General features: G+C 30.2%; 1 protein-coding gene and 1 long non-coding RNA gene across 4 annotated transcripts in view; one reads left to right on the plus strand and one right to left on the minus strand.

Annotated features, from left to right (window-relative positions):
• LOC143240829 (uncharacterized) overlaps nt 1-10,794 on the plus strand; it is a 94,327-nt gene extending 83,533 nt beyond the window's left edge. The window contains exons 18-21 of the transcript XR_013021990.1: nt 1,304-1,413; nt 2,510-2,621; nt 7,004-7,107; nt 10,342-10,794. The gene's annotated coding sequence lies outside the window, so the exon portion shown is untranslated. The remainder of the gene's footprint in view (nt 1-1,303; nt 1,414-2,509; nt 2,622-7,003; nt 7,108-10,341) is intronic.
• Nucleotides 10,795-11,161: 367 nt separating this feature from the next.
• The window catches only part of LOC143238788 (uncharacterized), a 34,462-nt gene continuing 28,598 nt past the window's right edge, over nt 11,162-17,025 (minus strand). For 2 of the 3 annotated variants that reach the window (XR_013020760.1, XR_013020759.1), the window contains exons 4-5: nt 14,160-14,341; nt 11,162-13,749 (exon numbers count right to left, since the gene is read on the minus strand). This is a non-coding gene — a long non-coding RNA (uncharacterized LOC143238788). The remainder of the gene's footprint in view (nt 13,750-14,159; nt 14,342-17,025) is intronic. The other variant, XR_013020761.1, reaches the window with a different exon arrangement.

Genomic DNA, 17,025 nt, shown 5'->3' on the forward strand with positions numbered 1-17,025 from the left:
TATCTGTTGTATTATACTTAAAAGAATAAAAATGCTCGTATCTTTTGACCTTAATATAATTGTTGTATTATACCTCAACGAAAGAAGTATTTGTATATATTAAACTTAACATAGCTGACGTATTATACTTAAACATAGGAAATATTCGTATGTATTAAACTCAACTGTTGTATTATACTTAAGCAAAAGAAATATTCGTATATATTAAATTCAACTGTTGTATTATACTTAAACAAAAGAAATATAGGTATCTATCAAACGTAACATAACTGTTGTTTCATACCTAATCAAAGGTAATATTCGTATATATTAAATTTTACATTACTGTTGTCTTTTTCTTAAACAAAGGTAATATTCGTATATATTAAACTTAAAAGAACTGTAGTATTTTATTTAAACGAAGAAAATATTCGTATATATTAAACTTAAAAGGACTGTAGTATTTTATTTAAACGAAGAAAATATTCGTATATATTAAACTTAACAAAACTGTTGTATTATAGGTAAGCAAAGAAAATATACGTATCTACTAAACTTAACATAACTGTTGAATTATATCTAAACAAAAGAGATATTCCTACATATTAAACTTGACGTAACTGTTGTATTACTTTTAAGCAAAAGAAATATTCGTATATATTAAACTTAAGATAGCTAACGTTTTATGCTTAAACAAAGGAAATGTACGTATCTATTAAACTTAGCTGTTGTGTTATATCAAAACAAAGGAAATATTCGTATATATTAAACTTAACAGAACTGTTGTATTATACCTAAAGAAAGTAAATATTCGTATCTTTTAAACCTAGCATAACTGTTGTATTATACTTAAACAAAGGTAATATTTGTATATATTAAACTTAAAATAACTGTCGTATTTTATTTAAACAAAGGAAATATTCGAATATATATTCAATTTAAAAAAACTGTTGTATAATACTGAAATAAAGGAAATATAGTATCTATTAAACTTGAAATAACTGTTGAATTATACCTAAAGAAAGGAGATATTCGTACATATTAAACTTCATGAAATGGTTGTATTACTTTAAACAAAGGAAATATTCTTACATGGTAAACTTAACATAGCTGACATATTATGCTTAAACAAAGGAAATAATCGTTTCTATTAAACCTAGCATATGTGTTGTATGACACATATGTTGTATGACACTTCACGTTTAGCTTTAAAAGTTGATTTGATTGCCTAAAGTTTAATTTTATAGGGTATGCATAAATATTTACGTGCAACCATTATTATTGTAGAAAATTATTATTTTTACGTTTCTCTGAATATTTTCAGTTTGAACATTAGATGAACTACTGGACATAGATGTTCTTTCCACTTCTATCTCAGGATCATTAACAACGAATGCAAATAATAGAAAGGCCGACTTGTTCAATCACCAAAAGGTTTAGTATTTTTCAAACTCTAACATTTTGTTAAGAAATGTTCCAACGTACGTGAGTGATACCTGTTAAGTCTACAATTATACTTATATATACTAAAATAATGACAAAACGTAGGTGCTTTACTTAGTCCAGAGTAAAAATTTGGTGTCAGGAGTGGGATATTAAATTTAATATTTTTTGAAGTTTAAGAAAAAAATACTATTTGAACTATTTCAACATGATTACTCCTAAGAATCAAGCAAAAACGTGCAGACTAAAGTATTGAAATACCTAAGAGTTGAAGAGAGGAAAAGAGGTTAGCCAGTGTGCTTGAATTCAATATAGCTGTAAATAAGCCATTAGATAAAACTGACTAATTTTGTAGATGCCTTAGAAAAACAGACCCAACTGTAGGGTAAAAAGAATAATGAAACTCTATGTTAGCTAAATTATGGGCAGATTTGTGATCAGACAGGAAAGTTAAATAAGAAATTTTTGGAAGTCGAGTGAAAAGTAGTTAAACCTGAATTTGGTACTTTTCAGAAAATAAAACATTCTTTACAAATTGTTCAAATCAATACAAGGACTGTCCATTATTGTTTTAATTTATTTGTTTAAATCTCTATGTTAGGTACTTAAAGTATCATTTTTCCCTTGTTTAAATCTCTATGTTAGGTACTTAAAGTATCATTTTTCCCTTGTTTAAATCTCTATGTTAGGTACTTAAAGTATCATTTTTCCCTTGTTTAAATCTCTATGTTAGGTACTTAAAGTATCATTTTTCCCTTGTTTAAATCTCTATGTTAGGTACTTAAAGTATCATTTTTCCCTTGTTTAAATCTCTATGTTAGGTACTTAAAGTATCATTTTTCCCTTGTTTAAATCTCTATGTTAGGTACTTAAAGTATCATTTTTCCCTTGTTTAAATCTCTATGTTAGGTACTTAAAGTATCATTTTTTCATTGAGCTCATTATCTATATTATAAAAAATATTTTACACAAATTGGATTAATTATTTTAAAAGTTTTTGTAAAGATAAAAGTTTATTATAGTGAAATAATTATGTGTTGACTCAACGTTTTTGTGAGATTTGTTAATCAATTTTCTTGTCCAATAGGATAACATATAAGATTTCTCCACTCTTTTCCTCTACACTGGACAGAGTGAAAATTAGGTGAGGAAGGTAACCAAATCTTTCTGGGAAATATTGACAAACATTACTAGATTAGGTAAAATAACGTTAGTTTAGAATGATAAATTACAGTGAATTTTGTTGTCATTTCAATGCTGTTAGATAATGTCTCAAAGATTAACAATCCTAAAATGTTAATTAGCAACAATAATTAATGAATTTGAAATTATAGCATGTTTAGAAGTATTTTTCGAACACGATTAAATCATATGATTGGTTCTGTACGTCAGCCACTGGCAATAATGCTTTAGAAAAGACCACATCATTCAGTGTGTTACAACTGTGTCGTTCAAAATCCAACTACTTGATGTAGCAAAATTAACTCAACAGTAGGCGGGTGGTAGTTTTTACTAGCAGCTTTATTTCTGGTTTATAACAGCTTGCTCAGACAGCTCTAGAGTAGCTTAGCGCGAAATTTAACAAAACAAACGTACGATATACTGGCTGTCGAGCGTTTCAAGTATTAATCAACCAGGCTATATAAAAATAAAGGGAGTAATTAGGATCAATATTCCAAAACAGAACATAGATAAACTATATGGAGTAATTAGGATCAATATTCCAAAACAGAACATAGATAAACTATATGGAGTAATTAGGATCAATATTCCAAAACAGAACATAGATAAACTATATGGAGTAATTAGGATCAATATTCCAAAACAGAACATAGATAAACTATATGACAGCATTAAAATTGAGTGAAATGTTTTGTGTCAAGGAAGGAGTTCAAGTACAAAGCATTACTATATTGTTGTATATATTAATTACTATTTTATATCTTAAGTGATAACATTAACAAATTCACGATGTAGTTTACGTTACTTTATGACTCCTGTATCGCTTTCTGTTTCCATTATTATGTTCATTATTTAGGTGTCCAAGTGAAGATCTATGTTCAACTTGCTGGATTGTGCGTCCTAGGGTCAAAGGTTTGTGCCTGTTACCTCCCCCCCAAAAAAAAAAAAAAAAAAAAAAAAAACGCTATCCGTACTTTTGGGCGGTGTGTGCGTTATAAGAATGATGGTCAAATCCCCTAAGAAAGAGCTTATCTACGAAAGAAACAGAAACCGTTAACAAAAGTCAAGAACATCATAGTCTTTACATGTTTAAATACGCACTTATATTAATGTGATTAATTAGAAATGAATGTTCACAGGTTTTTAAAAACATTAAAATTTACCATTTTCTTTATCTTGTCTCAATTCCACTAACTTTGAAAACCAGCACGTGTTACAACGATGACTACTTAACATTAAGAGAGGCTGTATGAATTATATAATAACAGAATAAAACAAAACAGTAACTAGTTACACAGTAGACAGTTCTATTATTAGTATTTTTGTTGACATATGGCTATAACAATGAGTATCGTTTGTATAGTTAAATAATTCAATACGAATTAGACATGTAACTGTTATAACATTTAAAACAATTTTTAAATGTAGAGACTACATAGCTAGTTTTAACAGTATGATGTATTTACTTCTACGTTTTGAACATGAACAACTAGTTATATTTATTTAAATTTTTATATACATGTTTGATGTATATAGTCACAAAAAGATCAGATAAGTATGTCATGTTAATTACCAAATTTACTTTAAACTGCGAAAATTAAAGTTAACCGTGATGACGAGGAAACCCACTTGTAGGGAAAATATATATGTAAAAACGGCTCGTTTGGATTGAAAAAAAATTTATGTAGAGGAGCGAACAACATTTCGACCTTCTTCGGTCATCGTCAGGTTCACAAAGAAAGAAAGAGGTAACTGACCGATAGCTGACCACATGTTTGAAGGGGGTTGTGTAACTGAGTGAAGGAATGTAGAGGGCGTGCTTAGATGTTTGATTATATTTATTATTATAGGTGTAAAGGTGTTCCTTTGTATTGGTTTATTTTGAGCTTGAGTTGTTGTATAAGTAAGGCTTCTTTAATTTTGTGTTTGTTTCTTTATTTAGCATTTGGGTGTTTTATATGGTTATGTTGTGTTGATTTGATTTGCAGTGTTCGAAAACGTGTGAAGGTGACTTTTTTTATTCTTTGAATCTGGTTTCCATTTTTCTACTTGCTTCTCCAATATAGAAGGCGTTGTAGTTATCACATTGTATTTTATAAATAATGTTGGTTTGGTGTTTGTCAGTGTAGTTTTAACATAACATAGACCTGAGTTTTGTGCCTGGTTTTTGAATAAATTTGGTATTAACTGGAATGTCATATTTTGTTGCTAGCTTTCGCCAAATGTTGGTTATTTGTTTGCTGATGTCAGGAATATACGGTATGCAGCAGTATATGGTTTCGTGATTTTTTAAATCGTGAGATATATTTACTTTTGTTAATTGATTTTGCTTTCTGTCTAGGTGTGTGCGTATAATGTTTTCTACGGTTTGTGGAGGAAACTTATTGATGTTGATGAAGTATTGTTTTATTTTGTCTAATTCATCGTTAATTTTATCTGGTTAGCATAGTTATTTGTTTATTTGGTTTCTTAGTATGTTGAGTTTTTGTTTCGTTTCATGTGCTGCGTCACAAAGAATGTATAGTCCAGTATGGGTGATGTTTCGGTGGATGTCTGTTTTGAATTGTGTGTCGGTTCTTGTAATTTTGAGGTTAAGAAATGATATTTGATTGCTTTCTTCCTGTTCACATGTGAAGTTAATGTTGGGATGTATAGAGTTAATGTGATTGAAAAAATTAAGTATGTGTTCTGTAGATCTGAATCCCGCAACCGTGTCATCTACATATCTGTACCAGTATAGTGGTGGATGTAATGCTGTGTTCAACATAATAATAGTGTTGAACTTCTGTTCTCTACTTTATAAAAATGTTACTTGTACAACGTGTTTCAATGATTCTATGTTAAGTAAAAAGATACCACATCTCTAAAACTTATGTTTGAGTGTTAATATAATTTATACATATAAGAAATAACAATATCACGTTTCACGCTGTATGTAGTCTAGAGATGTCCCTCTGAACAGTTGATTAAAGGTTTATGTAGTTGACGTTCTCAATTGATGTGGCTTGATGTCTAGAATACCTGACTAAGGATGCGAATGGAAAGGTCTAAGGTTAAAGCCGCGATATTAAACTGACTATGTGTGGGAGGAGACATCAGTCAGTCTCTCCATTTGGTGTAGAACAGCCACATAGATTATAGATAGCGAGTCAGTAGTTTTAACTGACGATTCTTTATGGTTGTATTGTATTGTTCTGTGGTCTGATCGCCCAACTCATATGTCGAATAAGTCACCATTCGAATCAGAGATATGAACGTAAATACCAGAATTATGGTCGTATTTCTTTCAGTCTGTTTTTTAGCCTGTTTAACATTTTAAAACTTAATTGTAACTTCATAGTACCTTTATATAATAGGTGACGATAACCGAAGAAAGTCGAAACGTTGTTCGCTCCTCTACATAGAGCTTTCTCTATCCATACTAGCCGTTGTTACATATATAAAAGTTGGTGGTGGATACTGCTAACCAGCTGCTTTCCTTCTAATCTATTAGTTGAAAATTATAGGCGGCCATCATAGAACTCTTATTAGTTTTACATGAAATTTCTACTACACAACAATCGCCTACATTTCTTACATATGTATTAAATGCTTTTAATAAGTAGCCAAACAACGATTTATAAGCATAATTGAGTGATGTATTTATAGTAGAACCTCAGTCTGTCAGGTATGATCTGTAACTAAGTGATACAAGGTTTATATGTAAGTATTCAAGTAAATATTCAAGGGATTAATGTGAAAAACATGATGTTCCTTGGTAATGTTTATCCTCAACCTAACCAGTCTTGACCTTAATCTATAATTTTGTTACCCAGAACAATGTTCTGTCGAAACATGTGGTTTTACACCACAGATAAACCGTGCTCATGAATAAATGATGTATTTGTGAAACGTGCACTTGTTTCCTTTTCCCTGAACTCTATAAATAAATCACTTCACCATGCTTGTAAATCGTTGTTTGCCAGCTTATTAGTAATAAATGCTTGTATGTTTAATTATTAGCATATTCTACATATATTTATTTGCTATTATTGTTTTGATAACCTAGTTTTTACTTCTATTATGTAACTTCCATTTTAACCTGTTTTTACAATTGGCCACACTGACATTATATAAAATCGTACTGCTAGTCATTCATCTAGTCTTTGTCTTTGCATAAAGTGTGGGTCTTCCGATTATAAATATATTTTTTAACATCTTCTACAAACAATGTTATTCACTTAGTCTGTATGGTAGTGTCTTCCATTAAAATATTAACACAGACAATTTTCAACATAATCTAAATTATTCTGATCTTGTAAAACATGAATACAAATAAATTAATAATTAATTAATCAGTATCTGATGCGGTCAAATGTAATTATTAGTCTTAAGCCTTTCTCTCTTGTTAATATTTCAGTGGGACTTAGTATGTGACAGAAATCATTATCCTCATCTCATATTCACCCTAGCCAGTGTAGAAGCAGCTGTAGCAACTCCTATTTATGGATCCATGTCGGATAGGTAAGAACGTTAGTGTTTAATTAATAAAAATTAAAATATATAATCGGAATGAATATGAATTTTTGCCTGTTATGTTTTAAATCGGTAGTTCCCAGCCTTTTTTATGCCCCGCACCCCTAAAAAATTTTAATATGTTCTCCTACCCCTCACAGTAATTATTTATTTAAGAATAAAGCTGAAGGTGGCCAAAACAAATTTTTATAATTAGTTTTTAATGATATATAAACAAAAACGAAACATTTGGAAAAGAAAAAATATTACAACAATCTAAAATTTGCATAAACCCTACCCTTAATATAAATTAAAAAAAACGCAAATGTTATCTCGCACCCCTGGTTGGGAACCACTGTTTTAAATTATTATTACAATTCTGATATATCCTTCTAAACAACAGCAAATTATTATTGCCTGTTTTGTTTTAATGTATTTTTACAATCCTGATATATCTTTTTTAAGAACAATATATATTATTATGGTAATTGACGAATCCTTTCGTTTATTTATTTAATGGAATGTGACGTGTTAAGGATGACACTACGGCTATCCTTCATTGCTCATTATACAATGATTCAGTGCCTAATATTCAAAATGTATTAAACTGCTTTTTGTTTGTAATGTTTCAGTTAGAAGAACATACAACTTACTTAATAATCCATATTTAATGTTAAATAAGTTTTAAGTTTCTAATTCTACAAGGCAATATTTAAGAAATCCTGAATTTTTCCTGGTGTGAAACATGTGACATATTTTTTTTCTAAACATGTCATATTATTTTATCCACCACTCGAAAAGGTAAAAAGTTAAACGTAAATTACTCTATAAAACCGTCATTGCTCATACAAATCATTCTTATTATAGTCTTCAATTTTATTTGGTTACAGAGCTATGGAAATAGAAAATCAGATCCCTTCTACCACATTCACTTGTCACATCTTCTCACTCATAATTCGTTAACAGTTCTTTCTTACTATTCTTTATAGTTGTATCTATAACTAATAGAAAGTCAAGTTTTTCAACTATCAAATAACATATTTTATATTATTATATTTTGAATGATTAAATGCCAATTTTAGGTGGGAATCTAACTTCTAGCTTGGATAAACTTGTAATGACTCTTGTCGCATAGATTGAAAGCCAGAAAATTTTTGAGAGTCAAGGAAATTTGTCTACTTTTTGCTCGTTATTAGTCTATATTATTTGATGCATTATGAAATAAAACAAAAATGAAGTGCAATACTATAATTGTTATAAAAATTAGGGTTAACTCTCCTCTACAATCGAGAGCAAGAATAAAGAAGACTGCTTAAGTATTTTATTGTAATCTGCTAGGACAGCGGTAAGTCTACGGATTTACAATACTAAAATCAGAAGATCGATTCCTCTATGTAGACACAGCAGATAGCTTGATGTGGCTCTGCTATGAATATCCCACAAACACACAGTATTTTATTTCTCGTTTTTTATGTTTATTGTTTATGTATAATTATAAGAGTTGCTAAAATGTGAAAGTAGAAATCTTTTTATGATGATTCATTTAATTTACTTATATATTAGTGTTTTATACTGATTAAATATACTTATGATGAGACATATTATGCTGATACAATGAAACTATGAGATCATGGCCACCTGTCGTGGCAGTCTAGAAACACGGCTTGTATCACATAGAACTCTTACATCATGGACGCCTGTCATGGTGATCAAGTAACGCAATCCTAACAATTTGCCCTCTGGTGACAACTTGTGAAATCATGAAGTCATCATCGATAGTGAAATCTCCTCAAGTCCTTCTCTCTGAAGTAACCAATCAGGGCATGTGTCCAGAGTGAGGGAATAACTTATGTATATTAACTGTGTTATTTAAAGCTTCTGATTTTACTTACAAACATTGATGGTAACATATCAATGTGGAGACTTGTATTAGATGGTTAAACACATTTGTTAACTACAAATCAGTTCAGGGATTGCAATTGCACAAAAAATAAACAATAATTTAATGCAATTGAGGGGCACATAATGAACGTGTCTCATTACATATAAAAACAGAATATCACGAATACAGGTGTAGTGTTTTGTGTCACAATGTAAGGTGAAAGAATCAACAAACAATGCTAAAAACTGTTAAGTTTAGTGACATTCAGTATCCAGTAGGGTTATTGTTTTCACACTGTCTGAAGATTGCTTCTGAAATGGAAAAACACCTATATGCAATTACTTTTAGGAGATAGATGTTATCATGTGAATGAAGTTTGTGAAAACATCTGGAGAAGAGTATAATTTTGTAGTAAGGGTTAAACAAAGCTACTTCTGTAGACTCTTTAAAACTAATCTCTTGCAAAAACATTTTATAGATTAATTGATAAACTAATCATGAAATTTCAATTACTGTGTATTATTCAGAAATTTAAATAAATGCCTTTTTCAGAGTGAATAGATGCAAAAGTATGTTATACTAAATATCAAATAAAGAAACGTAAATAAGTGAATTAACTATAAGCATTTTACATATGTAATGTCAGAAAATGTAAAAATGTATGACATGTAAATTAAATATAACGTGATAATTATAATCATATTCTACACACTGTTAAATATGTACTAATTTGACAATTGAATTATACAAAACCCAGTTGGCTAGGGGTTAATAATGCAATGGTTCATTATTCATAAAAATAATACATCAGATGTCATAAAAATTTTTAGGGCAGATAAATGTATGGTACATCAATTAGAGAGGCGAAAACTATAGGAGTAATGAATTATTTAAGTAATTATACAAAAACCAATAAATATGTATATAAGATAAATCACTGGCTACGTCATAATAGTTGCCTCATTCAAATAATAGATACATTAAGATAGTATGAGTGATGTAAACTTTTTATGACGTATATAACACACTGTGCTATAATAGTTGTCTTGTTAAAATGGTGATATTACTTGTAAAGCAATTAAAAGTTTATTACATATGATAGCAGTCTAAAAATTAAAATTAAATTAAATTAAAACTAAAGCACAAGTGTTTCTCAGAATTTTAAAAAGTACAAAGTTCTTCATAATTGGATAAATGTAAGGCCACATTATAAAGGAAAACACATATGTATTTATTAGTAAACAGTAGTCTTGTCTGTTATTATATCAGCTGTACACAAAGCATAGATAAAGGGATGTAGTTTCAAATAATATGCAGGACTGTTAGTTTGTTGTTGTAATTAGTTCTGTTTTTTAAAATAGGAAGAAAGCTGACTTTCATCCTTTGTACCATCGTGATTTTGGTGTCTGGAGTAGTTTCAATGACGGTGCCCAGCTCTACGTTGTTGGACTTGTAGAAACGCTTTTAATCTTGAAACTCAATAATTTCTTTCCTTTTAAAGCTGCTAATATTTTATTTAATATAAGGATTATTTTACAAACACACGTCGACTGTGCCTACATTTTCCCATTACTCTGTCAATGGCTATTGTGAAAGAAGTTATTTTCCTTTTCTTAGTACTATGTACATCGCAAGTACCTGAAGTACTATTTTAGAATTATGCGCGAAGAATTACTGCTGACCAAAGCATCTGAGTAAGAATATAACAAATAAATAAACCTATGGAAGTCACGACAGCGAAAAAAAAGGCAAGATATAAAAATGTAAAATTATGTGCTTTTCATAACTGGGGAATAAATGCTTGTTTGTTTAGATTACCTGTTGTGTCCACCACGGAGAACCGAATCCTGAATTTTAACGTTATAATTCCACTGGGGGACAGGAAAAATATATGATTTATTAACTGGTAAAAAAACACATCAAGTCATAAACTACTTTAACCATATCATACGTATTACACATTATAATTTATCTCCAGTTTATTATGTTACATATTGAGATTTAAAATAGCCTGAAACTGAGCTAAACTGTAATTTAAATTTAGAAGTTAATCAAATGTAGAGGTGTATAGAATTTGTGATGTTTACCAATAAGATTGATACACAGTTTTTTCTGTCTTAATACAAATATATTTTAATATACAAAAATAATACGAATTATAATAATGTTTATATAGAAATAATGATTTATATACAAAAGATTTTCAAACTTATAAACAATACTGAGTCTTCTATCTCGTCTGGAACTCAATATATTATCGACGGTTCACGATGAGTGAATTAACTTCAAGTTAATATCGGTACAGTTCACTTAACGGGTAGCTAGCTAGTTTTTCACACGCGAGTCTGTCCTCTAAAGTTATGCGATGTTTTCTTAGAAATACTAAAGTATGAAGTTAATATGCTGAAATTCAACGGTTTGTATGTTTGAACTCTGTAAACGTTCCTGGTCAAATATTTGTAGTTTCTTTATTAATAGGCGTTTATTACAATCATAACTTCCGAGGTTTATAGTATAAATACATTAAGTGTAACAAACCAACAATATATACTGTCTCTTGACGCGTCGATTTATAAACAGTAGGCCAGATTCTAGAAATTTTGAATGGCCCAACAATACTTGACAATACATTAATAGTTTTGTGTATTACATATTGTTGATTCTTAACTCGAGAATCTTCTACAAATGTAGTGAATAGGTGGGAATTTCACAATAAAAATTTAACTGTATGAGTAACATTAATTTCTAAACATAGATATTTAATTAAAACAAATATCGATATTAAAATAAATATATATTAGTAAATCTGTTACATATTAATGATCAAAACTTGATTGGATATACAAACCGGACTAAAGAACACCAATAAAAATGATATAACTAACGTTACTGCACAAACGTTTTGATAAAGTGTAGTTTCTTCAAAATGTATGATTTCTTGACATCAGACAATAGCATTAGATTTACTGTATTTTTAAGAGTTAAAATGGCACTTAAATCACACTTTGGCCACGATATCTATTGTCGACGACGCTTTTAATAAATATCTAGGTTGTTGAAACGGGTGACATGGCAATTTCAAGACTTTTCCCTTGTTATTATAATTCCTGTTTTGATATAAAAATAAAATAACTGTAACCATAATATTAAATTACATTTGAAACTATAATCATAATTGACTTTAGAAGAAAACACATTACACTACAATTCTAACGAGGTTTCTGTTTCTTTTTCGCTGTAGCTTAGCCAGTTTAACTCACTATATACTTAACTTTGAAATTATCTTTGCCAACCAGTAAATAAAAATTATCTTACTTTTCCAAAACAACATATTTAAAATATTCCTTTGATCATCATTTATTGTAATAGAATACTGGCAGAACGTTCTTCCTTTATAAGCGATCGAGTTGTTTTTAGGAATGTGACAAATGGATATCTTTAAAGACGCCTTTATTTCATAGAACTATCAGACCAGGCTTTCAGCCTCCTGATATCACTAAACCTCATCTCAGCTTCAGTGGAGGAAGGAGGGACAACTAACAGTAACTTTACAAGGTTCTCAACCTGATAAAGAAAGGTCACAGGTTAAAGTAACATGTCGCTTATGATTTTTGCAATTTAGTGTCAAAACCGAAGGTGTATTTTGAGATTAACATAGCTAGCTACACATGTAATGGCTTCCTGGTCAACTCTGGATGTTGATACACAACATTATCAGTGTTTAAAAAACTTTCAGTGTTGGAAGAATCTGCATTAATCCTGTTATTTTATACCACAAAAGCTCATATTTGTTTTATTTTATTGAAGATAGGTTTTATCATTGTAACAAGAATTCCAGCATTTTTTGTATAACCACTTGCAAAGAGATGTTTGTTCGTTTTTTATGGAATCAAGGACAAAACTACACAATGGGTATTCCATGCTTTACCCACCACGGATATCTAAGCCCGGACTCTTGCGGTGTGAGTCCGCATACGTACTGCTGTGCAACTGTGGGCGCAAAGATATGTTCAGGAAATACAATTCCTCCATCACTTTGGTCGCTAGGATTAGTCCTAAAACCTTTACGAAATATTTCTAGAAGTATATTTGCTTCACTTGCTTTATCTGATACATTTGAGTAAGTCAACGGTAGCTCGTAGTATCTGAACACTTATCAACTGGTTAGGGGTAAGCAGTCCATCTTTTGAGACAGAGCACTTTCAAAGTAATATATAGTCCATTTTCAGATTTTGCAATTTCGCTCAACATTATTTTAGTTCTTTCAATTTTCCAAGTGAGCATCCCAACTCCTGAACCCACTTAATAGAATACAGAATCATAGGAGAGGTTGTACAAGATGCCGAAGTAATGAAATTTACACAATGGATATAAAAAGCTAGTCGCTGTTCTTTCTTTAGGATTTTCTGTGCACGAGGGCATTGGCCAGAGATATGTGCATCATTGTATATTTACCTACGAAGACCAGAAAATGATAGATTTACGTGCAGTAATTCACCAGTAGTAACTTTGGATATTATTTTTCCTGTTATTGAAGACGTAATAATAATGTCTTGTGATGATATAACAAATAATTTATCATTCCTTGCAAGTTATCAGTTTTGGCTAAAACATTAAGAAACTCACCTTTAAAAAAGAAATGGGAACTAGTGCTACCATTGCCTGTGTAACAATGATTTGTGCTCCTTATATCGTCTATCTGGTAATCTCTCCTGGTTCAGTCTTTTATTGTGAAGTGTAAGACTATTACCATAACTCAAAAATGAATACTGTTGAGAGACATATTATAGAACCACATTTAAATCTAGTTCAAATGAAACTTAAAGTTATACATGTTACATTACTCATTTGTATTTCTTTTTGATCCTTTATTTTTTATATTTTATTTTTTAACAGTTAGACACTTGGCGTCAAGAAAGATATTGATAATTATAACTCATCACATTATACTTTAAATAAAACAATTCAGTTTTGACGAACAATATAATTTTACAATGTAAAATAAGTGCAGCACAGTTATGTTTCATTTTATTTGAATGCAGTAATTAACTAATTAAAGATATACGACCATGCTCTTTCAACATCTTATATCCCTAGTTAAACAGTTTTTATTGACATCTCAGTAGACTTCAAATTAGGTGCACCTTTAGTACACCATTAGTGCACCACTCCGACTTACCAATATTCTATTTCAGCCACGTTCACTACAATAGTACAGTGTTCATGGCGTCCGTTCTCCAGGTATTTATTCCCGTGATGTTTGCTATGGGTATGCGATACATGATATCCTTAACATACCCCGATACTTATTTCCTGTACAATTGTCTGTAATTAATTGCATCATAGTCACCTTCTTGGCTTCTGTAAGACAAACGAGACTGTTCTTCAAAGGTCGCCATATTACAGGGCAACACTACTCACTGCAGAGAAAAAAACAAAAACAAGTAAACATAGAAGTAAAACTATTTGAGTTGGTGTATAAGTTGCAGAAAACTGTGGAGTTATATTTTCGTAGTTATTAAAATTTAGGTTCCAACATGGCCAGGTGGGTTAAGGCATTCGACTCGTAATCCGAGGGTCGCGGATTCGAATCCCCGTCGCACCAAACATGCTTGCCCTTTCAGCCGTGGGAACGTTATAATGTGACGGTTAATCCCACTATTCGTTGGTAAAAGAGTAGCCCAAAAGTTGGCGGTGGGTGGTGATGACTAGCAGCCTTCCTTCTAGTTTCACACTACTAAATTAGGGACGGCTAGCGCAGATAACCCTCGTGTAGTTTTGCGCGTATTTCAAATTAAACAATTAAATTTTAAACTATGAAACATCTTTTTGGACCATCCCTCACTTCTTCCATAACTAACTATCGATTACTGTAGACTTTGCATCAATAATGATTAATGCATGAATGAGAATTATCTGGAAACTTCTTTTCATTGTTACTGAGCAAATGGCGCTCAAACAAAAAAAAATATATTTTATTTTTTCTAATACGTCACTAAGTTCTAGTATTATTTAAGAACACTTGTGAACGAAATTTCAGTGCAGGTTATACAGTGGTAGTTAAAGTGAATTTATGTAACTAAATAACTATTATATATTACTTTCACCAGGGAACATATAAACGATACATATCGTATTTTATTGTTGGAGAAATTTGTTTGGTGGCATCATATACGTCGTCCTTCCTTCCTGAGACACTACAATCTAAACTACCACAAACTACAGAGGACAGAGAAGAACTTGGCAAACAACAAAAGTATTTATCCTGCCTTGGGTATATCTTTAAAATAATGTGTGTTTCAGTTTCCATGATGTTAGCAATATTCATAACTTTGTTCCACGATCGTTTTCACACCTCTTTGCTTGGATTATGACTCTTCTTTTCTCCTTTTTCATCTCTCTACTTTACTTACTTATTTCTGATAGGACTTGAATTATACTAATGTACATGACAAGACTGTTTATTTATAATGAGTATATTTAGAGAATTTTTGTTTCCTAATTGGCTTTTGAAGTCTCTATACCGTTTGAACATGAAAAGCCACTTTTCTAAATCATTTTCTAATAATTTAGAGTCCTGACCAAAGCACGGTCTCTTTCTCACCTTTCACAACTCAAATCGATGCTTCTAAGACTTAGCTTCAGAGATTCAATTTTGTATAATAACATTCTCATGTATAATTTTAATTTCTCTTACAAATAATAAACTTTCTTTCTCTTATTATTATTTTGTAAATTTAAATATTCAAAATAAAATACACAACCTAGTTAGTCTTATTTACTCTTATTAAATAGAATAAACACAGCTATATTATTATATTAATGTTCTCTTATAAATTAATAACTTTGTTGAAAAAGTCTTTAATAAGTGTATTTTCATGAATAACGCTCAAGTTGTCAAGAGTAGACTTCTCCTGAACCTCTAAATTGACATGAAAACAACCCTATGACTAATGCAATGAAGGTATACAAGATTAAATAAATAAACGTCATATGAACAGCTAAGTAAACAAATAAAGATGTTATTAAGAGATAGAACTTTTAATATGTTTAATGATAGCTCTTAATTTGTTAGTTATTATTTCATTATTTATTTCTTAGAAAAGTTTCTATTTAAATGTTTAAGTTTGAAAGATTTATCAAAATGTGATAAATTTCAGAATTAAAGTGAAGAAAGATTATTAAATAAACTATTACTAAAACAGTTAACAGACAAAATTATCTTGGATTGTCTAGAATAATAAAGTTCATTCTGTTTCAGTTGTTTTATTAAAGTGACTCGGTATTGATATTTTATTCTTCAGATACGTTCTAACGATTTAATTTCGTACAGACTACACAGATCTAGAGGTGGAGTTAAAAGGATTGACAACAAGAACGTCAGTTCCACTGTAGAAGAACAGGAAGAACGGTTATCTATTATAATAATCAAATTATAAACTGTTATAAAAGAAATATATAATTACAATATTTTTCTACTATACTACTTTCAGCAACTTAATTTTAATATCAAAGTTTAATTTTTTTTCACAAATTGTTTCATGATAAAAGTGTAATACGTGGTTACAACGGTTAATGACTTTTTTAGTTTTTATATTTTTTAAATAAAGATTAACACCTTACAATCTCCAAGGTCACACGTGTAGAGGTGAATTCCTGATATCTGCCGTAACATATCATCAATATGAAACCTGTCACAGAATAGTTTGGGAAGAAATTCTTCTTCTATACCAACACAAAACTAAAGAAGAAAGAGTCTGTGTAAAAACTACAGAAATAATCAAAACAAACGACTGCTCACTAAACAGTAATAATGGCCTTTAACTACATAAGTTTTATTTGTTAAAATCTGTCCACTGTTTACATATCCAACCGGACTTGATCTTTACCTGTATCGTGTCACCAGCTGACACCACTTGTGTCACATTTATTCTCTTTGTCTTTGTAACGATACGTTAAACTTAAATTATATCTAACAGCTATCTAATTTCCCATAATACGTCTGCACTGAATTAGAAGTAGAACATCTCTGGTATTTTTGTTTC

The sequence above is a fragment of the Tachypleus tridentatus genome, chromosome 13 (assembly GCF_004210375.1).
Source record: "Tachypleus tridentatus isolate NWPU-2018 chromosome 13, ASM421037v1, whole genome shotgun sequence".
NCBI classification, from domain to species: domain Eukaryota; kingdom Metazoa; phylum Arthropoda; class Merostomata; order Xiphosura; family Limulidae; genus Tachypleus; species Tachypleus tridentatus.